The 27816-nt window shown below is 43.7% G+C and overlaps 2 protein-coding genes across 3 annotated transcripts in view; one reads left to right on the top strand and one right to left on the bottom strand.

The window, feature by feature from the left end:
• Positions 1-4246, bottom strand: part of LOC116512767 — a 29283-nt gene extending 25037 nt beyond the window's left edge. For both annotated transcript variants that reach the window (XM_032223419.1, XM_032223428.1), the window contains exon 1: positions 4164-4246. The gene's annotated coding sequence lies outside the window, so the exon portion shown is untranslated. The remainder of the gene's footprint in view (positions 1-4163) is intronic.
• Positions 4247-4455: 209 nt separating this feature from the next.
• Positions 4456-27816, top strand: part of SLC25A42 (solute carrier family 25 member 42) — a 38992-nt gene continuing 15631 nt past the window's right edge. The window contains exons 1-2 of the mRNA XM_032215923.1: positions 4456-4532; positions 23408-23619. The gene's annotated coding sequence lies outside the window, so the exon portion shown is untranslated. The remainder of the gene's footprint in view (positions 4533-23407; positions 23620-27816) is intronic.

Raw genomic sequence — 27816 nt, 5'->3', positions numbered from 1 at the left:
ATAATTATATATTTATGGTATATACAGTAATAATATATTTATCCAGCTATGCTCAGTACTCCCTGCTCCAATTCTTCCTGCACAAGGATTGTGAAATAGTTTGGATGGAGAGTGTGACTAATCCAAAATCATCCAGCAATATTCCATAGCTAAAGGTGGGATGGAAATTGGGTTTCCTTGATGTTAAATCAATACCCCTATCATCACACCCTCTTGGCCCTTTGGCCATTTAGGACAGGGACTGTCCTAAAATCATCCAGGAAACTGACCAAGTCTCTGTCTCTCCAATCACAGACCAACACCTTAATCATTAAACATACAAAATGAGCTAGGTTAACGTAATGTAGCATTCAGGGAATCCATTGGTTTAAGGTCCAATGTATTGTGTAATCCTAAACAACTGATTTCCTTGAGTAAAACCAAAGGTCATCCAAGCATGGGAAAACATGTTACACAATTATTTATTTAATTTCTATAGTTACCCATCTCAGTCAATGACGCTGGGCGGCTTACAATTCAAAAACTACATTACAATTCAAAATGCTAAAAAACATTAAAAACACAAAAAACATTCAGATTAAATATACACGGGGCAGGATACTTGGCCAGCTAGCAATATAACCGAGAAATGGGGCCCTTAACACATTTAGCATTCCAGACACGAGAAGATAGGCAGGGTTTTAAGGGCCTTACGAAAGGCTAACGGTTCCACCACAAAACCGCATTCGACTAAAGGGCGCTCGACGAAACCGCGTAGTTGACGTCATCACAGTGCAACAACAGCGCAGAGAAAAAAGCACGCTGTAAACGCTAAACCTAAAATCCCTAAACCTAAACCTAACCCCCCTAAACCTAATCCTAAACCTAACCCTAAACCTAACCCTTAACCTAACCCTAAACCTAACCCTTAACCTAACGCTAAACCTAATCTTAACCCTTAAGCTAACCCTAAACCTAACCCTAACCCTTAACCTAATCCTAAACCTAACCCTAAACCTAACCCTTACCTTAACTTGAATTGGCTTGCTTTCAAAGCGCTATTTAAAGCGCCCTTCTTTCTCCGCGCTCGCTGTTGTCGCCCTGTTGATGATGCCAGCGACGCGGTTTCGTCGAGCGCGCTTTAGGCGAGTGTGGTTTTGTCGTGCCACGAGGCTAGCAGGGGGTTGGAACGATTATAATCTCCAAAGGGAGAATGCTCCATAGAGTAGGGGCCACTGCAGGAAAATCTTGTCTTCTGGTCATCACCAGCTGACACTTTTGGGCTAACGGGATGTGCAGCATGTCCATTCTGCTCGACCTGGTTGGATGGATATAAATTCTTAGAAAAAGGTGCTCCCCCAGGTACCCCAGTCCCAGACCATATAGGGCTTTAAAGGTGAATTGCACCTGGAAATGTACCTCTGCAGCTCACACAGAAATAGTGTTACATGTGCATGTGTGCGGTACCATTTACTACCCACACAGCTACATTCTGCACCAGCAGAAGTTCCCAAATGGTCTTCAGGGGCAGCCCCATTTAGAGCTTGTTACAGTAGTCTAACCTAGCGGTTACAAGGGCATGATACTCTGTAACTACTATGGGTAGTTTTCAACTGATAATCATTCATTTAATGACCTTTTGGAGTTATGACAGCAGTGAGAAAAAGTGACTTGCAATTAGTTCTTGCACTTGGAATTGTAGCATCCCTATAGTCTCATGATCAAAACTTATGCGCTTGACAAAATGTGGGTGCTTATGGCTCAGTTATTTCTGCGAATTAATGGATAATAATTTGCCAGAATTATTTGTTAGTCACAACCTATTGGTTTATCGGTTCCTGGCAGGGGTGGGTTTCTCGCCCCATTCCAACCAGTTCGGTTGGAACGGGGTCGGTGGCGTCCTTGCGGGCGGGTGGACCCTTCGGCGTTCCCGGAAGTTACTTACTTCCGGGTTCGCCGACCAACCGGTTCGCGGGGACCGCCGCAAACCGCCTGAAACCCACCCCTGGTTCCTGGTTACAGGAAGGTGTTTGTAAGCATTTACACAATATTCTGTGACACCAGGGAAAGTATCTAAACTTTGGTTTATCTTTTTTTCAGTTGCCTTTAATTGTTTCAAGCATTAGGGTCATCTCCAATGACCCTTGCCTCAGTCCACAATAGCTTTATTCTTAGTGTTTCCCGTCATCAGCCTGTTTTTCTACATCTATAATGAATTATTAATTCTTGTGGTTCAGGGAGCAGCATCGACACCCAGCCAGAACAATCCCGCGGTAATGTGAAACACAAGATGATGTTATCTTACATATTTGCGTAACAATTTCTGATACAATTTTCTACAGCATCACATTGATGTGGTTTTCATCATCATGCTACTATTGGCCTACTGCCAATTACCTCCACTAGACCGATACGATCGCATAGATTAGGCCTCCTCCGAATTCCATCATCCAGCCAGTGTAGACTGGCAACTACCCGGAGGAGAGCCTTCTCGGTGGCTGCTCCGACCCTCTGGAACGAACTCCCCGTGGAGATTCGGACCCTCACCACCCTCCAGTCCTTCCGCGCCGCCCTAAAGATCTGGCTGTCCCGGCTGGCCTGGGGTTAAGATTCTGACCCCACTCGAATTGTGTGACTGTTGTGTTTCTTTTAATATGTTGTATTGTCCTTATGTTGGAAAATTGTTTGTCCTTCCCCCCCCCCTCCTTTTTGAACTGTGAGCCGCCCTGAGTCCTCCCAGGGAAAAGGGCGGCATACAAATAAAGGGAAAATGAAAAAAATGAAAAAATTGGGAAAATAACAGCCTTGGCAATATATTGCCAGCGTGTTGCCTCTGCATTTCGTTATTGTGTCTGGACTGCCTCTGATTTTTCCAAAAGGCAGGATATTCTCTAATGACTCATGCCTGCACATTATGCATCCAAAATATTTAAGACTGAGGTTTTATATTAATGCTTCCTCACAAGATTGTTTTGTGGAGAAATAAGAAGGCGAGAGTTTGTATGCCATCTTGTATTCACTAAGTGTATTCACTAAGTGAATTCACTTGTATTCACTAACAACAAATAATGTTCTTTCTGCGCCAACTCAGGAAGCTCAAACTGCCCAAGGAGCTGCTGATCCAGTTCTACAGAGGAATTATTGAGTCTGTCATCTGCACCTCTATAACTGTCTGGTTTGGTTCTGCAACCCAAGAAGACAGACATGGACCTCAGAGGATAATCAGAACTGCAGAAAAAACAATTACTGCTAACCTACCTTCCACTGAGGACTTGTACAATGCATGAGTCAAAAAGAGGGCCATGAAAATATTTACAGACCCCTCGCATCCTGGACATAAATTGTTTCAACTCCTACCCTCCATATTGTTTGGAAACAATACTATAGAGCACTACACACCCAAACAATTAGAAACAATAACAGATTTTTCCCAAACGCCATTACTTTGCTAAACAAATAATTCCATCATCACTGTCAAACTATTTACTAAGGCTGCATTACTATTACTATTAGTCTTCTCATCATTCCTATCACCATCTCCTCCCATTTATGACTGCAGGATGGTAACTTTGTTGATGGAACCTTTCGATTTATATTGATTGCTTATTTATACCCTATGACTATCATGAAGCATTGTACCTTACGATTCTTGATTAATGTATCTTGTCTTTTTATGTACACTGAGAGCATAGGCACCAAAGACAAATGCCTTGTGTGTCCAATCACACTTGGCCAATAAATAATTCTATTCTATTCTATTCGAAAAATAAAGGCAGGGTAAAAATCTAATCAATAAATGGTCTTGTGACAATATTACAATATCACAAAATTATACATATGTGGTGTCATACCTAATTACAAATGTGGTGTCATACCTAACTACAAATGTGTACTAATTATTAGTGATACTTATTAGTAATTAATTATTAGTAATTAATTAATTATTGGGCAAGATATGGATTGACTTTGTAAAATGCCTAGTGAAATTATTTATCACGCCACACAGTTAAGTGTTTTCGTAATGAGTACAAACGCATAAATAAAGCTTAAACAATGCATAAATTAACCCAATACTTCTCATTAATATGTGTGTGTGAGGGGGGGTATATACATACACACACAGATTTAAATTAGAGTGATAAATTAAATAACAAGACGAAATACCAGTCATTTACTTTACGCACCTCCCATCTTCCTGTAGGCGTGGCCTCCCATCACCAAACCCCGCCCATCCTAGTTGAGCACCTTCCTCCAGGACTGTTCCGAGCCTTCTTTCCCCACCCGCCCGTATCAGCTTTCTCTCTCTCTATTGGCGACAGCAGCAGCCAATCACACAAACCGAAGCTCCCTCCTCCTCTGCGATGACCTTCCCTCTTTCCCCTTAGTTTTCGCCTCGCTCCTCGTCCACCTCCCTCCTCCGCCTCTTTTTGAAACGGGCCGCGCTGATTGGCCAAGGCGAGGGCATAAGGGGCGTGTCTCGAAGGGACGAGTCTAGACGAGACGAGACGACGCGGCGACAGCAGCTGGAAGAGCAAAAGCACCTGAAGGGAGGGGTGAGTGCGCATGTGCGATATGTAGTTGCTCCCCTTTCCTCCAAAATAAATAAATAAATAAGAGAAGGGGGGGGGGTCGTCTGAGTGTTTCTCCCCTCTTTAGGGACAAGTTTGGGGGGTGATATGAAGGCAAGTGGAAGGGAAGATTTTAAAGTCCTTCTCATTCTACTGAAATGGGGGACTTGGAGACTGCTGAGTTGTGCCTGGAGGTGGGGGGGAGGCATGTAACTTAAAAGCCAAATCCCCCCCCCCCTTGATGTGACAGTGGCTAACTTGTATTCTCTTAAAGGGAAGGGAAGCCTTCAGACCTATTTGGATCAGATGAGAGAGAGAATAAAGGCTCATTTCCCTGCTTCCAAAAGAGGCTAGGGGTGAAAATAAAGACTTAACTGCCCCCCCCCACTCCTTGACAAGGAGGGGGCTATAAAGGAATCATCTCCTCCCCCTTGGATTTAAAGGGTGGGGGGGCTCAAATGCTTCTTTCCCCTCTCTTTAGAGGAGGGGGTCCAAAGGATAGGGAGGGGGAGAAAAGCAAATGTACCCCCTGGTTCTAATATGCAGGTGGTTTTAATTCAAATATTGCTTATTCCGAAGGGCGGAGAACTTTGAGTTTCTCCCTTCTTCATATTTACCAATAGAGAAAAGGTTAATGTCACTCCTCTTCCCTTGAAAGGGGGAGGGGGTCAAGGGCTGAAGGTGAGTTGCTCCCCTCTTTTTCCTCCTCTTAAATTGAATTGGGGAAGGGGGCTTGAGCCTATTCGGTTTCCAAACCTGAGTGTTTTGCTGTATGTGTTGTTGAAAGTTGACCTTTGTGTCTGCAAGGAGCCACTTTCCCTTTGCCCCAAATTCCCATCCAGGATAGAGAGGAGAATCCCCTTCAATCTAAACAATATATAATTAAATTGGGGGGACACGGACAATTAACCTGTATTTTCTTCCCCCTCCCCAAAATAAGGACTGAAGGAATGAACTTGTTGAACTGCAATGCAATGGATAACTCCCCCTCTTTCCCTCTTGACTTAGTAGACTTGATTTGAAAGGGGACAACAACAAATGTTTAAAACCTCTTTCTTTTCTAATGGGGTTTTGTGTGGGGGTTAAGAATTAAAACAGTTTCTAGTGTCTTGTTTCTTTGGCTAAAAAGCAGTGGAGGCTGCAGGTTAGCTCCTCCCTTAGTTGAATGGTAGAGGGTTGAAAAGCTTAAATCTGACCGCATTCATTTGAGAAGCAGATGAAGGATCAAAGTTTAATTCCCCTTTCTTTGTGGTTGGGAAAAGCTTAATGTTAATTGACCTCTTGTTTAGAAAGAACAGCTGGAAGATTGAACCAGAACCATGGTTAATCTTCCTATCATTTTTTTAAGCACCCTCTCCAAACATTTGAGGATAAAGAAAGTACCCCAAACCCCATAATAGAGAAATCTGTAGTAATAACACACTGTATAGCACTTTCAACATAGTTTTAAGAAAGTGATTGTTGAGGTACCTAAAATTAAAACAACTGCTTTTGCAAGTGTTGGTGGAGTCATATTATATTGGCTTTTTTTTTCCAATGTTGCAATTCACCATTCTTAAAATCCATATTCTTATACCCCCTCAGTGGAGAGAATTAGTCTATCCTTCAGTAGTATTTTGTGAACAGAGGTATTTCATTTGTAGCTTCCCTTCTGTCTAGTATTTTTGCCTTTAGAAGAGTTCAATATTTCATTTTTGAATCGATCATCTGAAGTTAGGGTAAATAAGAGTAGGTGGTTTGATCAGTGCGCTTCAGGGGTGATTATTCTAATCCTTTACACCATGCTAACTTTTTATTTTATTTTATGGAAATTATTTTTTAATGATTTATTTTTGTGAATGATTGGAAGAAGCAAGTAATGAATAAAGTTGTCACAGTTATCTCAGAATAGTGACGAAGAGGCTTGGGGCTGTCTTAAACGTGTTGACAAGGGAATCTTGACTTGACAAACCAAGAAACATTTGATTGGGGGTAGAAGGCTAAAGATTTGGAATAAGTTCTCTTCCCTCTATTTCTCTCCCCCTTCCCTCCATCCTTGTGAAACCGTTTGAATTTTCTGTTTTTAAGGCAGGAAATGATACCGTATATTCAGTTGGCTGAAACATGGTTTTATTTGTAAAGGTTTGCTCTTAGTAACTCTGGTATGCTCCCCTCCCTCTGTCAAAGATAAAATTGACCCCAATCTGAGCCTGCAGCGCTGGAATAGAAAGACCAATGGTTATTCATTGAAAATGGGTTTTGACTGCTTAAAAGAAGGGCAAAGAATACCTGAATACAGCAGCACCAGTCCTGGTGTTCTTTATAAAACTTTCTTTTAGCTGGGGCTGTGAGCTCCCATTGGTAATGCTGAGAGTTATGCCATAAAAGACAGCTAGCTGTATGAGTGGCCACATATGAAATACCTTTCTGTATTTCAGAAAAAGGGGTTAGGGTACAATGGAGCTTGGTAATAATATGGGGCTGCAACAAATCAAATTTAGGGAAAATTTCCTCCCTTTCCCTCCAGGCTATCTTGCATTGGCCTAGACATTTTTCTTCTTTTCTATCACAATGTGACAGGGGTGTGTATGTATGTATTTTCTTAAGGATAGAGAAGATAAGCAATGCTATTCGAGATAAGGCTGGTAGCTGAATCAGCTGATGAAGCTCTGGTGTTACAGCTTTGACTTTAGTTGGCATGTGATAAAAGTCTAACTTGCTAGTTTAGGGGTTTTGACACACGTCCCGTTTTATTTTCTGCAGAGATCCTTGAGTTTAATTCTCAAGATTGTTGTGGGTGACTTGGCTGTCAAGAAAGTCTTCAGGACTGACACCGATATAGCCTCAGTCAACAATGCTTGAAAATTATATGTTTTGATTAGCTGCAGAAGTTTAAACTTCCTGTTGTCGTGTGCATTTTGGTTGCATGGTTTAGATCAGGGGTGTCTAAACTCGATTTCAGGGATTATATTTGACCTTGGGGACTGGGATGGGCGTGGCCAGCTTGACGTCACTCATGTCGGGGGGGGGGCATCTGTGATGACCCAAACGCCCTTCCAATGAAAATGGGCTCCATTTTCAGCTGTGACAGCCTCCTGCGACCCTCTGCCAGTGAAAACCGAGCTCCGTTTTCACTGGCAGAGGGCGGCTGGAGGCCATCACAGCCGAAAACGGAGCCTAGGAGGACTGTGTGTGGCTGTCCTGAGCTCCATTTTCGCTGGCAAAGGGATTGCGAGCTAGTCTAGGGTGGCCCTGTGGGCCAGATCCAGACACCCCCGAGGGTCAGATCCGGTCCCTGGGCCATGAGTTTGACATTCCTGGTTTAGATTTTCAATACTGAGACTTTGCAGATGTCTTAAAAATTATTCCTACCTGGGTCACATTCTGAAACATTGTTTTCCTCTTGTACAATGCTTTATAATCTCTCCCCCAATTGTATTGAATAGAAACATGTTATCTTTAAGGCTTTGATTTCCACAGAGGTGGGGTAGTCAGTCCTGACTAATCACTTGGTCTTCTTGTATTGTTCAGGGTGTGAAGGGACAACCTGGGAGCAAAATATGGTTAGCTGCACAATGATGAACATCATTTTTGAGCAGTGTTTTGAATGAATGTGCCTTTTGCATCTGAATTTTGAGTTCACTTGTTGAGCCACATTGCAACTTTCCACTAATTCTACTACAGGTAGTCCTCGACTTACCACAGTTTATATAGTGACCATTCAAAGTTAACAATCACACATTTACGACTGTTGCAGCATCCATGTGATCAAAATTCAGATGCTTGACAGCCAGCTCACGTGGGGTCATGTGATCCACTTTTGCGAATTTCTGACAAGCAAAGTCAATGTGGAAAGCAGATTAGCAATAGCAATAGCAGTTAGACTTATATACCGCTTCATAGGGCTTTCAGCCCTCTCTAAACGGTTTACAGAGTCAGCCTATTGCCCCCAACAATAATCCGGGTCCTCATTTTACCCACCTCGGAAGGATGGAAGGCTGAGTCAACCTTTGAGCCGGTGAGATTTGAACAGCCGAACTGCAGAACTGCAGTCAGCTGAAGTAGCCTGCAGTGCTGCATTTAACCACTGAGCCACCTCGGCTCAGATTCCCTTCACAACCGTGTCCCTAACTTAACAATTGCAGCGACACACTTAACAACTATGGCAAGAAAGGCCATACAACGGGGCAAAATTCACTTAACAAATGTTTCACTTAGCAACAGAAATGTTTGGCTCAATTGTCATAAGTCGAGGACTACCTGTATTGTTCCAGTGTAGGAAATCCAGATCTGGAGCATTCCCAGCTAATTTCTATCCCGTCAGGGGTGAAAAAAAATCCCATTATTTGTCTAATAATTAGCTCACTGATAATTGCCAGTCCATTTGATATACAGGTAGTCCTTGATTTACGACTACAGTTGAGCCCAACATTTCTGTTAAGTGAATTTTGCCCCATTTTCTTGCCCCAGTTCTTAAGTGAATCACTGCAATTGTAAAGTTAGCCACACGGTTGTTTAGTGAATCTGGTTTCCCCATTGAGTTTGCTTGTCAGAAGGTTGTGAAAGGTGATCACATGACCCTGGGATACTGCAACTGTCATAAATATGTGTCAATTGCCAAGTGTCTGAATTTTGCTCACCTGACCATGGGCATGTTGCAATGGTCATGTGAAAAACAGTCATAAATCTTTTTTTTTTTTCAGTTCCTTTGTAACTTTGAATAGTCACTAAATTCACTGTGGTTAGGTGAGGACTATCTGTATTGTCCAGCTTTCCAGTTGTAAACTGGAGTGATGAAAAGTGCATTCTGATAACATCGAAAGGGGATTAGTTCCACTTCTGGTGAACTGACTGGCAAGAACTATAAAGGAATTTACATTGATCTTTTCTAGGAATTGCAGCCATTTAAAATTGCTTGCATTTCCCGTCTTCGGTTCATTCTCAGTTTTCTTTATTACCATGTTGGCTTGTCTGGTTTAGACATTGATTTTGTAACCGTACCAGGTTAATTCTTTTCTGAAGTTCCTGACTTCAGGAAGGTTTATTTATCTTTCCCGTTTTCTAGGTGCGACTGCTCTGAGTCTTTTAATTGCTCCCAGTTGTTGATTCTCTGGGAGCGATTTCTACATCCTTGTTCCCAAAACTTTCAAAAGATTCGAAAGTCAAACAAACTGTTCTTGTCCTGGAAGTTTATACAGACGTTATGGAAGCAAAGGTTATTTCCACACTGAGAGGTGAAATGGAAAAGTTTTCTCAACTAGCAAGAATGGAGGAAAGAGATGCCAACTGGAGCATTTAGCTGCTGGACTCCCTGCAAGAATTTCCAGCATGTTAGAAAAAAAATATATTACAGATCATATTGAATATTTACCAGAATGTGTAACTAATGTTGAAAATAAGCTGGCGAAAATTACTCATCTACAGAAATATTTACCAGCTAACGGTTGCATCCTTTTTTAAGCTGAATGAAGGCAAGACACTCTTCTCCCAACCTAGTATGCTATCCACAAAAAAGCAAAATGTTCCCGTTTGGTCTAGTGGTTAAGTTGTTGTTAATTGCAAAGTTGTGTCCGACCCATGGACAACATTCCTCCAGGCCTTCCTGTCCTCTACCATCCTCTGGAGTCCATTTAAGCTCACGCCTGCTGCTTCGGTGACTCCATCCAGCACCTCATTCTCTGTCGTGCCCTTCTTCTTCTTTTGCCCTCAATCTTCCCCAGCATGAGGCTCTTCTCCAGTGAGTCCTTCCTACTCATTAGGTGGCCAAAGTCTTTGAGTTTCCTCTTCAGGACCTGGCCTTCTAAAGAGCAGTCAGGGTTGATCTCCTCTAGGACTGACCGGTTGGATCACCTTGCAATCCAAGGGACTCGCAAAAATCTTCTCCAGCACCAGCTAATTAAACTTTCATTCTAAAGCAGGATTTCTCAACCTTGGCCACTGTAAATTTTTTAAGTTGCCAAGGTTGAGAAACATTGTTCTAAACCAAGGGTGTCAAACTGGATTTCTTTGAGGGCTGGATTAGCATTGTAGTTCTCTTTCGTATGCCAGCCGGGGTGGGTGGGTGAGAGACGGGACAGATGCCTCCTGCAGCACCCTGCTGGCCAAAATGCGGCAAAGGGGGGGCTGTGCAAGGCCCACCATACCCTGTTCCCGGCCTGCACAGACTCCTGCAGCACTTTGCCAGCCAAATGGGGCGTGGGGGGGGGCATTCGCTGGCTGGGGAATTCTGGGAGTTGAAATCCAGACATCTTCAAGTTGCCAAGGTTGAGAAACACTGCTTTAGATCCTTGGGGCGACCCTCAATTAATGGCATCTTCCACTGATTAGGAAGTCTGGGGGTTTAAACATCATTCTCTCCTTCCAATTTTTCGCCCCGCCAAAAAACTTTCCCATGGAGTAATTAGACCAAGAGTTAGTGCGTGACCCATACCTACTTAATGAACTTCCATAGCTGAGGGTAGACTTTAACTCGGTCCCAGTCTAGTCCTTCAATATTTACCAATCCCCTGGCATTCTCTTCAACATAATTGTTTAAATATGGCATTTTAAAAGGTGGGTACAATTGTTGGAATTTTGGATTCATTCCCATAGGGCAGGGGCAGGGAACTATGGTCCTCTTATGACTTGTGGACTTCAACTTCCAGAATCCCCAAGCCAGCCATGTTGGCTCAGGAATTCTGGGAGTTGGAAGTCCACAAGTCATAAGGGGGCCATAGTTCCCCATCTCTGTCGTAGGAATGTGCCCCTAAATATCAATAGTGTGCTGGAAGAATACTGAATGATTAGCAGAATGTCCCATTTTAAAGATAACACGTTGTCTTGGATACAGAGTACTTTATGGACTCTATCCAATTGTCCCTGAATGCCAACAGACATTCATTGCATTTGAAGTTGGAAGTAGTATATTAAGAAATTTATAAAAATAGAAAAGCTTTTCTTTTATCTAAACCTCATCTTAAAGAGAGAGACTCACAAGAGTGTGTGTGATTGGGGTTGGACTAGAAGACCTCCAAGGTCCCTTCTAACTCTGTTATTCTGTTTTGTTTTGTTTCCACAAGGATAGTCTACTTTTGTCTTTTAAACATATTCATTTATAGTAGTGAAAAACAATACAGGACCCTTCTCCTTATCTTTTTTTCAGTAATTTGCTTTCAGATCAAACAACTCACAGCGAGGATGCAGTCTCCCACAAAACATGCATTTTCCCTTGAGGTACAAGCTCTCCTCCACTTACAACCACTTTTGAGCCCAAAATTTCTGTTCCTAAGCGAGACAGTTGAATTTTCCCCGTTTTAAGACACCTTTCTTGGTTGTTAAGTGAATCACTGCAGTTGTTCAGTCAGTAACACAATTGTTAAGTGAATCTGGCCTCCCCCTTGACTTTGCTTGTCAGAAGGTCACAAAGGTGATCACGTGACCCTGGGATACACCAACCGTCATAAATTGCCAAGCATCTGAATTTTGACCATGTAACCATGGGTTTAGGTTTAGGTTTAGGTTTAGGTTTATTGGTTTTGTATGCTGCCCACTCCCGAAGGACTCCGGGCGGCTCACAATAAACAAGGGAGGGAATAAATAAGACAATACAAGCAATTTTAAAATCCACAACAGTCACAATACGGATACGCTTCAAGGCGCTAGTCGTCACTTATAAAGCCCTTCATGGTATTGGACCTGGGTACTTGAGAGACCGGCTGCTGCCAATTACCTCCACTAGACCGATTAGATCCCACAGACTAGGCCTCCTCCGAATTCCATCCGCCGGCCAGTGTCGACTGGCAACTACCCGGAGGAGAGCCTTCTCTGTGGTTGCTCCGACCCTCTGGAACGAACTCCCCGTGGAGATTCGAACCCTCACCACCCTCCAGGCCTTCCGCAAAGCCCTCAAAACCTGGCTGTTCCGACAGGCCTGGGGCTAAAGAGCTGTTGCCCCCCATCTCAAATGGTATGACTGTTGTGAGTTTTAAATTATATATTGTTATGTTTGTTTTTTTAAATTTTTGTTTGTATCCCCCTTCCCCGGTTCGAGTTGTGAGCCGCCCTGAGTCCCCCTTCGGGGGAAAAGGGCGGCATACAAATACAATAAACTGAACTGAACTGAACTGAACAATTAAAACGGGGCTGGGTGCTTTAACACCCAGCTGGGGATGCTACAACTGTCATAAGTGTGAAAAAACAATCATAAGTCACTTTTCTTCAGTGCCGTTGTAATTTCAAACGGTTATTAAATGAACTGTTGTAAGTCCAACTGTTATATATGAAAAATATTTGATCCCCAGAAAAATATGAAAATGTATTCCTTCTCATTCTAAAGTATAGGATTCAGAACAAGGATCCCAAGTTATAGGGATTCATGGTGTGAAAAAACAGGAAGAGGGTGTTGGCAGTGGAACCAATTAATCAGAGAGAGTGGGTTTACTTTCACTGGAAGTAGGCAGGTGAAGAGTAGAACCATCTGCTAAGAATTATTGAATTTGTGTTACTCATCTGAGCAATGTATTAGATTCAAAGCCTAAATCGGTGGCGTTCAAACTGGCAAGTTTACAGTATGTGGACTTCAAGTCCCAGAATTCCCAATGTTGGGGAATTCTGAGAGTTGAAGTCCACATATTCTAAAGTTGCCAAGTTTGAAAAAAACACTGCCCTAAATAGCTCCTTTCAATTCTAAGTTGCTGGATTTACTCAAACCTGAACTGTAGTACAGTGGCGTCGGAGCTTGCAGGCTGTTTAGGTATAGAAAGCAATATCTATTTAAGATTGCAGAAACTTCCTTTTTTTCTTGAAAATCTGAGATAGCGTGAAGTTCGCCAGGATTTTATGGCAATTTACAGCAGTGTTTTTCAATTTCGGGAACATTAAGAAGCATGCTGGCTGGGGAATTCTGGGAGTTGAAGTCCATGCATCTTAAAGTTCCTGGAGTTGAGAAACACTGATCTATAGTAAATTGGTAGGTTTTCTGAAACTGGTAGCAGAATATAAATAACCTTTCTTCTTCGGCGTTCTGAGCTGGTTTGGAGAATGTGTCAGCCCATTCTGCCTCTGTGCTCAATTTTATCCTAGAATCTATGTTCCAGCTGGCAGGTGTAATCTGTCTTCTTTACGTCTTGTCATTTGCAGTTATCAGATCGATGCATAAATATGAGATTGTAATAAGGTATTGCTTTTGCTCTGCAGGGTGTTTTTTAGAACAGCATTTAGTGGCAGTTCCTTAGCAGTGTGGTGTTCTAGTGATGAAGATGCTCGAAAACTTGAGAGTTCAATCCTAGGTAGTGGGAGATATTTATCTCCTAGAGCACAAACGAAAAACATCTGCTGAGAACTACAAGTGGGCATCAGGAAGGGCATCCAGCCAGTAAAGACTCCGCTCCATTCATTTGCCCTGACTGGGTTCACCGACAAAAGGGCAAACAACAAAAGCGCGCCCGACTAAACCCCGGTGACAAAACCGCGAGTTCTAAAGCATGCTGACGAATGAGCGCTGGAGCACGGTGACAACAGCGCAGCGACAGAAGCGCGCTGTAAACGTAACCGTAACCCTAACCTTAAACCTAACCCTAAACCTAAACCTAACCCTAAACCTAACCTTAAACCTAACCCTAAACCAAAACCTAACCCTAAACCTAAACCTAAACCTTACCTTAACTTAAATTGCGCTTCTGTTGTCGCGCTGTTGTCGCCGCGTTGATGACGTCACGTTGATGACGTCGCGGTTTTAGCACCACGGTTTTGTCGGCACACTTGTTGTGCGCGCATTTGTCGGGTCACACCCTGACTGTACCCAAATAGGGAGTTTTTATTTATTTAAAGGCAATCTCTAATATGATGCTTACAGTGGTTTGTGTAGATGGAAATCATTTATTGAATAGTTTCTGGGGTGTATTTTGGCTGTACAGGTAGTCCTTGACTTATGACTGGTTACTTAGTGACTCCTTGAAGTTTCGACAGACCACAAAAATGTACTTACGACCCAGATTTGACGTTCTGATGATCGACACTCCCTTTCCAGTGTCCCATGGTCACACAATGAAAAATTACAACATTTTTTTTTGCCAAAAATCAACATTTACTTCTGGTTTCCATCCAAAAAATGTCCACTGCAGATAATGGATTTGCTTAACATCGGTGGCATTTGTTTTACTGCCATGTTCACTTCATAAACCTCTGCAAAAATGATTGTAAAATCAGGTGTGGTCACACGAGGACCCGCTTAACGACCTTTATAATGTCATGTAACCTTAATGACTTATGACTATAATTGAGCCTGGAGTTAAGGTTATAAGGACTATCGTGTTTAAGTGGTGGGCTCTTTTTTTGATAAAAGTACAAAATTTTAGCAAAACAAGGAAGAAACATTCCACAAACCTATGTTCTATGCATAGTTTTAAGTAACATTTGAAAAACTTTTAACTCTGGAAGCATGAAAACATGCGCAGGCAAAGCTTTTCAATATCCCTCTTACTGCAGCTTCTTCAGATCTGTGATCCTACCCCATTATTCTTTTCACCATTGCTGTTATTTTATAGCAGAATATTTTATTGCCCTTTGCCTCTGGTTTGTGTATTTGTGTACTATGGTATTAGCAAATCGAAGGTGAATTATCCAGGGCAGGTGAGCTGCATTTCAGTTAACCTGCCAAACAAGTTTGAAAACAAAAGTACTTGTCATAACTCAGAGAAAAAGATTTGTTTGTGGTGTATCTCTGGAATTGTCTGAGTTAACTTGCCTATGGACAGCCTCTCCTGCTCCCTCCAATTGTACAAGACTCTTGTTTCAACCTGTTGTTCCTTCACCTATGAAAAGAAACCATGATTTCCTCTTACTGGAAGCCATATTCTTCTATACCAGTGTTCTGTCCCGGTTCACCGACAAAAGGGCGAACGACAAAACCTCGCCCAACTAAACCGCGTCGCTGACGTCATCAACAGGGTGACAACAGCGCGGAGACAGAAGCACGCTGTAAACCCTAAACCTAAACTTAACCCCTAACCCTAAACATAACCCGAAACCTAACCCTTAACCTAACCCTAAACCTAACCCTAAACCTAACCCTTAACCTAACCCTAACCCTTAACCTAACCCTAAACCTAACCCTAACCCTAACCCTAAACCTAAACCTAAACCTAACCCTTACCTTAAGTTAAATCGGCTTTCTTTCAACGCGCTATTTAAAGCGCCCTTCTTTCTCCGCGCTGGCTGTTGTCGCCATGTTGATGACGTCAGCGACGCGGTTTAGTCGGGCGCGGTTTTGTCGTTCGCCCTTTTGTCAGGTCACATTCTGTCCCAAGTCTCTACAATATATACGGATGCAGACTTGGCTGTCTGCCACAACTAAGGAGGGAGATAAGCAACCCCTTGGCTTGCAAGATCATACAATGGGGCAAAACTCACTTAATATATATCTCACTTAACAAAAAAAATTTTGGGCTCAATCATGGTCACAAGTCGAGGACTACCTATACTATAGTTATACAATCAGCAAATCACCAAATGCAGTGTAACACCCTATGTCGCTCCAGATTGTGGAACATCAAGTCTTCCATCTGCTTCCTCCCTTTCTTCTGAGTTTTGGGCGTACGTATAATGGAAAATGAAAGGGATGCAGTGGCTCAGTAGCTAAGATGCTTGTCGATCAGAAAGGTTGGCAGTTTGGCTGTTCGAATCCCTAGCGCTGCATAACGGAGTGAGCTCCCAATACTTGTCCCAGTTTCTGCCAACCTAGCAGTTCAAAAGCATGTAAAAATGCAATAAGGACACCTCTGGTGGGAAGGTAACAGCGTTCCGTGCGCCTTTGGCATTTAATCATGCCGGCCTCATGACCACAGAGACGTCTTCGGAGAGTGCTGGCTTTCGACTTTGAAACGGAGATGAGCACCGCCCCCTAGAGTAGGAAATGACTAGATGCATGTGCGAGGGGAACCTTTACCTTTACTATAAGGGAAAATAGAAAATTTGGGGGTCGCTAAAATATATATGTATGTGTGTGTGTGTGTATTATGCATGTATGCATATATGTATTTTGCTTGATTCATGTTAAGCCTGGAAATTTTAAGTTAAATTTTAGCAGTGAATTAATACTAATAATGTCAATTAGCTTAGGTTTTGGTTCTCCAACCACTGCTTATTTTTTTCTTTTATGTGGTCCTTGACTTATGACTGTAAGGGAATTTCCATCGTCAGTCATGATTTATTTATTTATTATTTATTATTAAATGATGATCATAAGTCAAGGCACCCACGTAACTGGACCCCATTTTATTACTCCTTTTGTAGCGGTCACTAAGAGAACGTTGTGGTTGTTAAGTGAATGCTGAGGTTGTTAAGCAAATAAATGTAACTATGGGTGTTTTTTTTGCCGGAAATTGGCTGAAATGTCATAAATCGGTTGTAAAAGGGAGCTGGTTGTCAAGCACCCTAAATGCAATTATATGATCCCGGGGGCCTGTGTAGCCATCGGGCACTCCAGAATCAGGTCATAAGTAGCTTTTGATGGGGGGTGTTGTAACTTCAAATGGTCACTAAGTGAGGACTACGTGTACTTGCTTTTTCAATTACACTATTTGGAGTAATTCTTAACTCAGTAAGAGTTACATACCTCTGTTTACACTGACTAGCAAAAACTTTCCCCAAATGTTTTTTAAGTCCTGCCAACTGAATATTTATCCCTTTTGCAGATGTAACAATTTCTTGAGGGCTGGTAACTTCAGGGAATTAATCGCCATGGCTACTTCTTGTGGTTTTCCTCTGCAGCAGAGTCACTATATACATACCTGTTCTGACCCCCCTCGTTCCGCACCAAAGCACACTCCGAGCCAAAGATACTTTACGCAATTTATTAGCAGACAGACAGGTCCTTGGCAGCAAACCAACACAGATAAGCCGGGGCAGCAATCCAGCCTGCCAAGTTCACAATAATGTTCTCCAACATTAGTTCCTGCGTTGACTTCTGCAAGAGGGGCGTGTGCACAAGCAGTCTTTTTATAGTCTGCAGAGGAGCCTAATGTCCACCAGTTGAGTGCAATTACCTCCTGTAACTGCGCAACTCTTCCTGACGCCTATTAGCTCTTTAGTGCTGTGCATCCAGGAACAACTCACTACTGGCTTCCGGCTCACTCTCCCTTGTCTCCTCCCCACTGGTCCAAGGCTCAGGCGCCTCCTGGTGGCCAACCAGCCTCTCTGCGTCCTGCTCGGAGTCGGAACCCTGTCCAGGGTCCTCCAGAGCCGACTCATCGGGCCCCTCGCTGTCGGAGTCTGGTGGCAGCTCCAACGGCTCCTGCTGGGCCACAACACATACCTAAGAAGAATATATCGAGTTAAAAGTGAAAGAATTACAAGAAGATGATGATGCATTTCTTTATGAATTTGTAATTGAGGCATGATGATTGATCTGATTTTTTTAAAAAAAAAAATTGATCTGGAAACAAGCCAAGTCCGTTTTGCCAGCAGGGTTGATGAGGCCACTTGGGTGTAAGATCAGATATGCTGTGAAATACATTTAACTTTTCTCTGTCTCTCTTGGTTGGGTTCCACCCTACTTTCTTTTAATTGCCTTGCATGTTATGACCTATATGCTGATTTCCTAAGAATACTTAACAAACAGTCCCAAAATGTAGGCCACTTAACAGATGAAGTTGAGCAAAGGAAACACGGCTTTTATGTGCACTTATAGGAAAGAAGAACTTTGCAGTAAAACCAGCATATCAAAATCTGAACATAATTTATTCTACCGAAGCTCTTCCTTGTGGCCACATTAATCAGTTTTCCTTCTTGGCAATTTCAGGCAGCCTGTTTATTATCTCAATTTACATGGCAGCCCATCTCAAAATCATAACTCCGGGCTGCTAACAATGTTTAAAGACACTTTTGTTTTAAACCTTCCATTCAGTCATGTTTTGATTCTGAGAGACTGCCTGGAGAAGTCCCTGCAGTTTTCTTGACACTTTTTAGAAGTGGTGTGTCGTTGTCGCCTCCTTAGGGTTGAGAGAAAATGACTGGCCCAAGGTCACCCAGCAGACTTCGTGACCAAGGCGGGATTAGAACTCATGTTCTCCCCGTTCCTAGCCTGATGCCTTTACTACTAAACCACACTGGTTCTCAAAAACACCATTGAAAAAAATATCAAACAATAAAGACAATAATATGCTTAAGATAAAAACAGAATAACAGAGTTGGAAGGGACCTTAGAGATCTTCTAGATCAACCCCCTCGTCAAACAGATCATCTAGTTCAGGGGTGCCAAACTTGATTTCATTGAGGGCCGCATCAGGGCTGTGTAACCTCGGGGGGGCCAGGAGGGTGTGGCCAGTGTGGGCATGGCCAGCTCGACATCACTCATGTCCGCACCGCTTGGGGTACGTGTGGCCCTCCCGACCTCCATTTTCTCTGGCAGAGGGCTGCAGGAGGCCGTCGTAGCTGAAAACAGGCCTCCTGAGCTCTGTTTTCGCTGGCAGAGGCACCATGGGCTGGTCCTTCATTGTTTCCAGAGTGGCCCTGTGGGCCAGATTTAAGCACCCCGCGGGCCAGATTCAGCCCGCGGGCCTTGAGTTTTACATCCCTGTTGTAGTTCAACATCCTCATATACCATTCCAAACGAGTTGTCCAATCTCTTCTTAAAAACTTCCAGTGTTGGAGCACCCACAACTTCTGGAGGCAAGTCGTTCCACTGATTAATTGTTCTCACTGTGGGGACATTTCTCCTTAGTTCTAGGTTGCTTCTCTCTTTGATTGGTTTCCAATCTATCCATTGCTTCTTGCCCTGCTTTTCAGGTGCTTTGGAGAATAGGTTGACCTCTTTGCAGCAGCCTCTCAAATACTGGAACACTGCTATTATATCCTCCCTGGTCCTTCTTTTCATTAGACTAGACACGTGACCCGTCAAAACCGCGGTCCACTAAAGCGCGCCCGATTAAAGCGGGTACCTGACGTCATCAGCAGTGCGACGAAAAAAATTAAAAATAAATTAAATTAAAATAAAAATAAAATTAAAGCAAGCCGATTCACATAAAGGTAAGGGTTAGGGTTAGGGTTAGGGTTAGGGTTAGGGTTAGGGTTAGGTTTAGGGTTAGGTTAAGGGTTAGCATTAGGTTTAGTGTTAGGTTAAGGGTTAGGTTAAGGGTTAGGTTTAGGGTTAGGTTTAGGGTTAGGTTTAGGGTTAGGTTAAGGGTTAGGTTTAGGGTTAGGTTTAGGGTTAGGTTTGGGGGGGGTTAGGGTAAGGTTTTCGCTTTAATTTTAAATTTACCGCTCACAGTGCGATGTTTTCGTCACGCTGTGGTGACATCACGTATGCGCTTTCGTCGAGCGCGCTTTAGTCTACCGCGGTTTTGTGGTGGAACCGACTAGACATACCTACAACTGTTCTTCATATGTTTTAGCCCCCAATCCCCTAATTATCTTTGTTACACTTCTCTGCACTCTTTCTAGAGTCTCAACATCTTTTTTTATATCATGGCAATTAAAACTGCAGTATTCCAAGTGGGGCATTACCCCAAGGCATTATAGAGTGGTATTAACACTTCACATGATCTTGATTCTGTCCCTCTGTCAATGCAGCCTAGGACTGTGTTGGCTTTTTTTGGCAGCTGCCACACACTCCTGGCTCATATTTAAGTGACTGTCCACTGGGACTCCAAAATCCTTCCCACAATTACTGCTATTGAGCCAGGTATCACATATACTGTCCCTGTGCATTTTGTTTTCCTTGCCTAAATGTAGAGCCTTACTTTTCTCACTATTGAATTTCATTTTGTTAGATAGGGCCTAGTGTTCAAGTCTGTCAAGATCCTGCCTGTATCTTGAGCCTATCTCTTGGACAAACAAGAAAGAAACTAGAAAAAGTGAGAAAGAAACTCAAGATTTCTCCAACTTGATTCTCTTTGGCATAAGAAGGAGGGAAGAGAAAACAGTCAGGTTTTCTGATATTTTTTGGTGGTCCCTTCCTGATCTGGCCTGCTTGGAAGGTGTGATACTGGATTACTTTATCAACAAATCGTTGGGTAGAAATATCTCAGCTGTTTTCCTGGTAGGGCATTCTTTATCCTAAACAAGACAGTTGGTTGACAGCCAACTAACTTAGGGTAGAGAAATGAGAGTCAAATGACAATAAATATTGTCTTTTGACAGTAAATAGTGTCACTCCATTGATTTTGGATCTGGATCTTTGAAACAAAGCTCAGAGTGTCTCCATTTTCAGCATCTGATGCCACTGCTTTTTTTGTTTCAAGAAATAGCAAGAGATAATAATTTATGCTGTCAGCTTTCAGGAATGCGTTGGACAGTTTAAATAATGCCAGTAGCAGCCTTGGAAGGAAATTTCAGGAGTGTCAAAATTGAACAGCAACTTGACAAAATGGAATGAAACAGCGAATTCATTATATATTAAACTGTTTGTTGTATAATGAAAGACTTGATGACATCAGGATGGCTGAAAGACTATATTTTTGTGCCAGCATCTGCCGGATTGCAATAGGAGTTAGAAAAATCAGAATGAGAATTGGAAATTACCTGGCTGTAAACCAAAGTGAATATCTATTGCAGTCCATCTATTTGTGGACTTCAACTTCCAGAATTCTCCAACCAGCCATGCTGGTTGGGGAATTCTGGGAGTTGAAGTCCACAAGTCTTAAAGTTGCCAAGGTTGGAACCCCTGATTTATAGGTTTAACAGTGTACCTTTATCAAGGGACAAATCGCTTTTTCTGTAAATGGGGAATTTAAGAGCAATTACAAAAATATCCACAGTAAAAAGATATCGTTCACCTATGGTTGGGATGATAAATTATGATGATATTGTACGTTTTAGTGCTATCCAAGCTGAATGTGGGAGACTCAAGTCAACGGGGTAGCCAGATTTGCTTAACAACTGGGCTACTAGCAATAGCAATAGCAATAGCAGTAGACTTATATACCGCTTCATAGGCCTTTCAGGCCTCTCTAAGCGGTTTACAGAGAGTCAGCATATTGCCCCCAACAATCTGGGTCCTCATTTTACCCACCTCGGAAGGATGGAAGGCTGAGTCAACCCTGAGCCGGTGAGATTTGAACCGCTGACCTGCTGATCTAGCAGTAGCCTGCAGTGCTGCATTTAACCACTGCGCCACCTTGGCTCTTAACTTAACAACTGCAGTGATTCACTTAACAACCGTGGTGAGACAGGTCGTAAAATGGGACAAAGCACACTTAACAAATGCCTCATTTAACAACAGAAATTTTGGGCTCAATTGTGGTCGTAAGTTGTGGACTACCTGTGTTTGTCTTGCTTCCCTGTGGCACTCGGCTGACCGTTGTTAAAAACAATGCAGCCTCTACAGATGTTGGGTTTGATTCAGTAGAGATCTTGTGATTTTTCCTGCTCTATCTCTTAACAAAAATGTGCAGGGGAAACCTAAACGGGAAACAAATATTGAACTACTGGGTCAAAATGGGGTGAGAAGCAAGTGAAATGCTGAGAGTGCTAATTGAAGACAATAGAATATGTATTGGGGAAATGTTGTGTTCAATCAGAATAGAGCTGGAAGGGACCTCGGAGATCTTCTAGTCCAAACCCCTGCTCAAGCACGAGATCCTATACTAGTGATGGCTAACCTTTTTGTTGCCGTGTGCCAAAAGGGTGTACGCATGTGTGACGGTGCTTACACCCATAATGCAATGCGCTGTGACAACCCCGTGTTCCCCCCGTCCCCTGCGCTCTTCTCCACACATGTGCACACGTCCCCCCCCGCGCCCCGTTTTGGGCCTAATAGGCCTCCCTGAAGCCTCCTGGGATCAAAAACGGGGTAAAGGGAGGGTGCACCCCCCCACGCTTCCCCACCCCCTGCGCATGCACACGGATGTCCTGCATACACCTTCCCCTCCCCGCACATGCTCAGCAGAGACCCCAAAATCAGCTGGCTCGTGGGAGGTACGTGTGCATGCGCAGTGGAGCTTAGCTGGGGCAACGGCTCGCGTGCCCGCAGAGAGGGCTCTGCGTGCCACCTGTAGCACACCTGCCATAGGTTCCCCACCTATGGTCCTATACCATTATCAGACAAGTGACTGTCCAGTCTCTTCTTCAGAACCTCCAGTGATGAAGCACCCACAACATCTGGAGGCAAATTCTGTTCCACTGGTTAATTGTCCTCCCTGTTAGGAAGTTTCTCCTTCGTTCCAGGTTGCTTCTCTCCTTGATTACTTTCCATCCATTGCTTCTTGTCCTGCCCTCTTTGGTGCTTTGGAAAATAAGTTGATCCCCCTCTTCTTTGTGGCAGACTCTCAAATACAGGAACGCAGCTATCATGTCCCCACCTAGTCCTTCTTTCCTCTAGACTGGCCAAACTGCCATAGTTTTCACGTGCAAAAACCTGAGAAGGAAAGTCCTGTTTTGTGTGATAGGAGCAAATTCTCCGGGTGCCATCAGCGGGACAATGCCGACTGGCAACACCTAGGAGTAGGGCCTTCTCTGTTGCCACTCCGGCCCTGTGGAATGAGCTGCCCCCTGAGATCCGGGCCCTACCCACTCTCATGGCCTTTCGCAAAGCCATTAAAACCTGGCTTTTCCGGCAGGCTTGGGGCTGTTGACCCCTTGATTGAGGTCCAGCCCCCTCCTGATTGGGTGTTCGTTGTGTTTCCCTTTTTTAACCTTGTTGTGTCCAATTGTTTTTAATATTTCTTTTTAATCTTTTTTCATTTCTGTAAGCCGCCCGGAGTCCTCCGGGATTGGGCGGCATAGAAATTTAATAAATGAAATGAATGAAATGAAATTCGGCAGAGTTTGGGTGTGTACGAAGAGAATAACCCCCAAAACAAAATGTAAAGGAAGGTCTGTTCAGAGGCAACTATTTAAACTGCCCCCTCCCATGCTTCCTCTGAAGTTTAATTGCAGCTGCCTTCTTGGGTTACTTTATTTTTTAGGTCAGGATTTCTTGCCTAATCTTCCTGGGACAGGCAAACGTAGACAAACAGCTTCTATAATCTCCACTTGGACAGCCCCAGCTTCAAGCAACAAGAGCCGCTTTGTTGATTTGTCAAACGACGGAGCGATTTACGAGGAGTTCCGCTTTGCAGAAGTTGGTTGGAAAATCTCTCAAGCTCTCTCAGTACAAAGCTGCCTTCAAGCAAGGAAGGTATGTTTATTTTATTTTGTTTTTAAAAACCCTCTTTTGCTTTCTTTTGTATTTTGTTTCCTCAGCTTGAATTATTGGGGAGGTGACTGTCTTATGGGATAGGAAGGAATCAGGATTGCATGACGCAGGTAGTCAATACAATACAATACAATACAATGGTAGAGTTGGAAGGGACCTTGGAGGTCTTCTAGTCCAACCCCCTGCCTAGGCAGGAAACCCTATAACGTTTCAGACAGATGGCTATCCAACAACTTCTTAAAGATTTCCAGTGTTGGGGCATTCACAACTTCTGGAGGCAAGCTGTTCCACTGATTAATTGTTCTCACTGTCAGGAAATTTCTCCTCAGTTCTAAGTTGCTTCTCTCCTTGATTAGTTTCCACCCATTGCTTCTTGTTCTACCCTCAGGTGCTTTGGAGAATAGCTTGACTCCCTCTTCTTTGTGGCAGCCCCTGAGATATTGGAAGGCTGCTATCATGTCTCCCCTAGTCCTTCTTTTCATTAAACTAGACATACCCAGTTCTTGCAACCGTTCTTCATATATTTTAGCCTCCAGTCCCCTAATCATCTTTGTTGCTCTTCTCTGCACTCTTTCTAGAGTCTCCACATCTTTTCTACATCGTGGCGACCAAAACTGAATGCAGTATTCCAAGTGTGGCCTTACCAAGGCATTATAAAGTGGTATTAACACTTCATGTGATCTTGATTCTATCCCTCTGTTTATGCAGCCTAGAACTGTGTTGGCTTTTTTGGCAGCTGCTGCACACGGCTGGCTCATATTTAAATGGTTGTCCACTAGGACTCCAAGATCCCTTTCACAGTTACTACTATTGAGCCAGGTACCACCTATACTGTATCTGTGCATTTCGTTTTTGTTGTCTAAATGTAGAACCTTACTCTCTTCACCATTGAATTTCATTTTATTAGATAGTGCCCAATGTTCAAGTTTGTCAAGACTTATGGCCACTATCCACCCAATATTTATCTAGCTGAGCGAGGCATTTGTTAAGTGTCTTTTGCCCCATTTTACAACCTTCCTCGCCGCAGTTCTTAAGCGAATCCCTGCCGTTGTTACGTTAGTAACACGGTTGTGAAGTGAACCTGGCTTCCCCATTGACTTTGTTTGTCAGGAGGTCGCAAAAAGGGATCAGGGGATCTCGGGATACTGCAACCGTCATAAATAGAATCCGTTGCCAAGCGGCTGAATTCTGATCGTGTGACCGTGGGGATGCTGCAATGGTCGTAAGTGTGAAAATTGGTCGTAAGTCACGTTCAATGACATAACTTTGAACGGTCCATAAATGAACTGTTGTAAATCTAGGGTTTCCTGCAGGCATTAAATTACCCTGTTTCCCTGAAAATAAGACCTTCCTGGATAATAAGCCCAATCGGGCTTTTGAGCGCAGGCACTAAAATAATTCCTCCCCTGAAAATATTGCAACACAGCAGCAGCCATGAGGTGACCACGCTTGCCGTCTTCTGCACTTCAAAAATAATAAGACCTCCCCGAAAATAAGGCCAAGCGCTTATTTCGGGGGGGGGGGTGTCAAAAGAAAGTAAGACCCTGTCTTATTTTTGGGGAAACACTAGCATTATTTGAGAAATGTCTTTATATAGCCTGCCTGTAATGGAGTCCATAGAACAGGGGAAATAAATTAATAGCAAACGATATTTGCAGAGCATTCAACTCTCGCCCAAATTTCTCTTCTTCCCTTGGCAGAGATTGATTGGAAGGCTTTTATTCTCCATAGTGAGGGGGGAGGAGTATCCAGACTGGGTTGACCTTGTCCTCTCATTGATTGGATGGAGTCAAATAAGCTCTTTGGAACACGCCCCTGGCCACCGAGGAATCCCCAGTTATCGACTCAATCCACTCACTGGAAGGTTCACCATTCTGGATCTCCAGCAAATTGCATAGGATTAAAAGGAAAAAAATACTTGGACCCGACGAATTTTGCTTCCCTGTACCGCGCACAGCCTCCTCCTGCAAAGACTGGACTGCCACGAGCCTCCTGGGGCGGCATGCTGCCCTGGTCACTGAGTGACCCTTTCAACTGCATTGAAAAAAGTGATTGATGACCATTTTTCACACTTGCGACCGTTGCAGCATCTCTGGGGTCATGCGATCAAAATCCTGCCATTTGACAACCGGTATGCATTTATGGTGGTTGCGGTGTCCCGGGGTCATGGAATCCCCTTTTACGACCTTCTGACAAGCAAAGTCAATGGGGAAGCCAGGTTCACTTAACAACTGTGTTACTAACTTTACAACTGCAGGAATTCATTTAACAATTCTAACGAGAAAGGTCGTAAAACTCACCGAATAACTGTCTTGCTTAGCAATGGAAATTTTTGGGCACCGTTGTGGTCATAAGTCAAGGATTACCTGTGGCATTTTGATCCTTAGGGGCAGAGATAATTCTTTGATAAGTGGATCCCTTAAAAATGGTTAGAAGTTGCCCTTAGCCTTCCTTATCCTTTCCTTGAAGATTAGTTGCAGGCATCAAATGACCAGGCTCTAATTATCATGTTTTGAACACACTATATGAAGTTTCTAATGCTGGGAAAGGTAGAAGGAAAATGTTCTGACTGAGGCTTCCCAAGAGCATGAAACAAATTCCTTGTCCTGGCAAAAGCCCCTTTTATTAATTGTGAATCCTGCTCATTCCACATCCAGCAAAGTCTTTCAAGGGAGGATTTACAGTCACAGACCTTATCTGGCTTGGAGAGCTGACAGGCCGATATCTGCAAAACTTGGAAAGGAGTCTCAGAGAGTCACGAACCAATTAAGCCAACTAATTGTCTCCTGCAAACTCCACTCCCCTTTTGCTTCTCTTTTATTTCCTCTGGGAGAGGCCGTTCATCATCTGGCTTTATTCCCAAGTTCTTGAGCTGTTCCCTTCATCTGGCAACTCTGAACATGCGCACACTGGGAACAGGCTCCAGCTGTTTGTCTGCCTCACTGACTCCGAAGGCAGCTGATAATTGGCATACGGCTCTGCCCCCCTCTCTGCCTCCGACACAGAGCCCTCATTAGAGCCTTCCCCAGAGTCCAGGGCTGGCCCATCTTCCTCCCCAACCTCCTCACTGCCCGAATCTGCTGCCAGCTCTGCTGGCCCCTGGCGGGCCACAAAAGAAAAAGAAGAGAAGCGAGATGAATGGACTCAGTTACAATGGTGATGGGTAGGCCCTTGGAAGAGCTGAAGGGCCAGGTTGTCCTGGAGAAAATCTATGTTTATGGAGCCAGCACCAACCTAATGGTTATGAATGAGGGAATTGGTGGTTATAAATGAGGGAATTGGTAGTTATAAATGAGGGAATACATTGCAGCGGTGTCAAACTCAATTTCATTCAGGGCCGCATCAGGTCTGTGTTTGACCTCAAGGGGTCGTGGCCAGGGGGCACGGCCAGCTCGATATGACTCTTGTGTCAGAGTCTGTGGTGGCCCAAGCACTCTGCCCACGAAAACAGGCTTCCGAGCTCCATTTTCAGCTGCAACGGCTTCCTGCAACCCTCTGCCAGTGAAAAGGGAGCTCGGGAGGGCCGCATGTGGCCCACCCGAGCTCAGTTTTTGCTGGTTCAGACACCTCAGGCTGGTTCTTCACTGTTTCCAGGGCAGCCCTGTGGACCAGATCTAAACACCCCACAGGCCGGGATCTGGCCCAGGGGCTTTGAGTTTGACACCCCTGGAATACAGGCAGTCCTTGACTTACAACCATTTAGCGACCGTTTGAAGCTCCATCCAAACTGAGAAAAAGTGGCTTTAAAACGGTCCTCACACTTAGAACCGTCATAGCATCCACACAATTACATAATCAAAATGTGGGTGCTTGGCATGTCAAGGTTCTGACTAATGAGCCCCAGCAAATCAGAACTTTTGTTTTCCTCAAAGAATTCCTTTATTGGGCACATCATATCGGCACACTTAGTGTAAAACCAACTCTTGATTCTTTCCCGCAGTTTCAGCACAGTTCAAACCAGCAGCAACCCTTCTCCCCGCCCCCCCCCCCCCAAGTGTCACTTGTCCCATTGGCCAATTAGCTAGGTTGCCTATATTTTTTTTCCCCTTATCCTTGAACTTCCTAACAGATTCCTACCAGACGTTCCATGCCTTATGGATGCAGACATAAAGGAACATTTGTAACCTGACAGCTGTTCATTCCAAATCCCTCATAGCCAGAAATAAACTAGAATGAAAA

The sequence above is a fragment of the Thamnophis elegans genome, chromosome 1 (assembly GCF_009769535.1).
Source record: "Thamnophis elegans isolate rThaEle1 chromosome 1, rThaEle1.pri, whole genome shotgun sequence".
NCBI lineage: Eukaryota > Metazoa > Chordata > Lepidosauria > Squamata > Colubridae > Thamnophis > Thamnophis elegans.
This window is presented reverse-complemented; position numbering and strand designations above follow the sequence as displayed.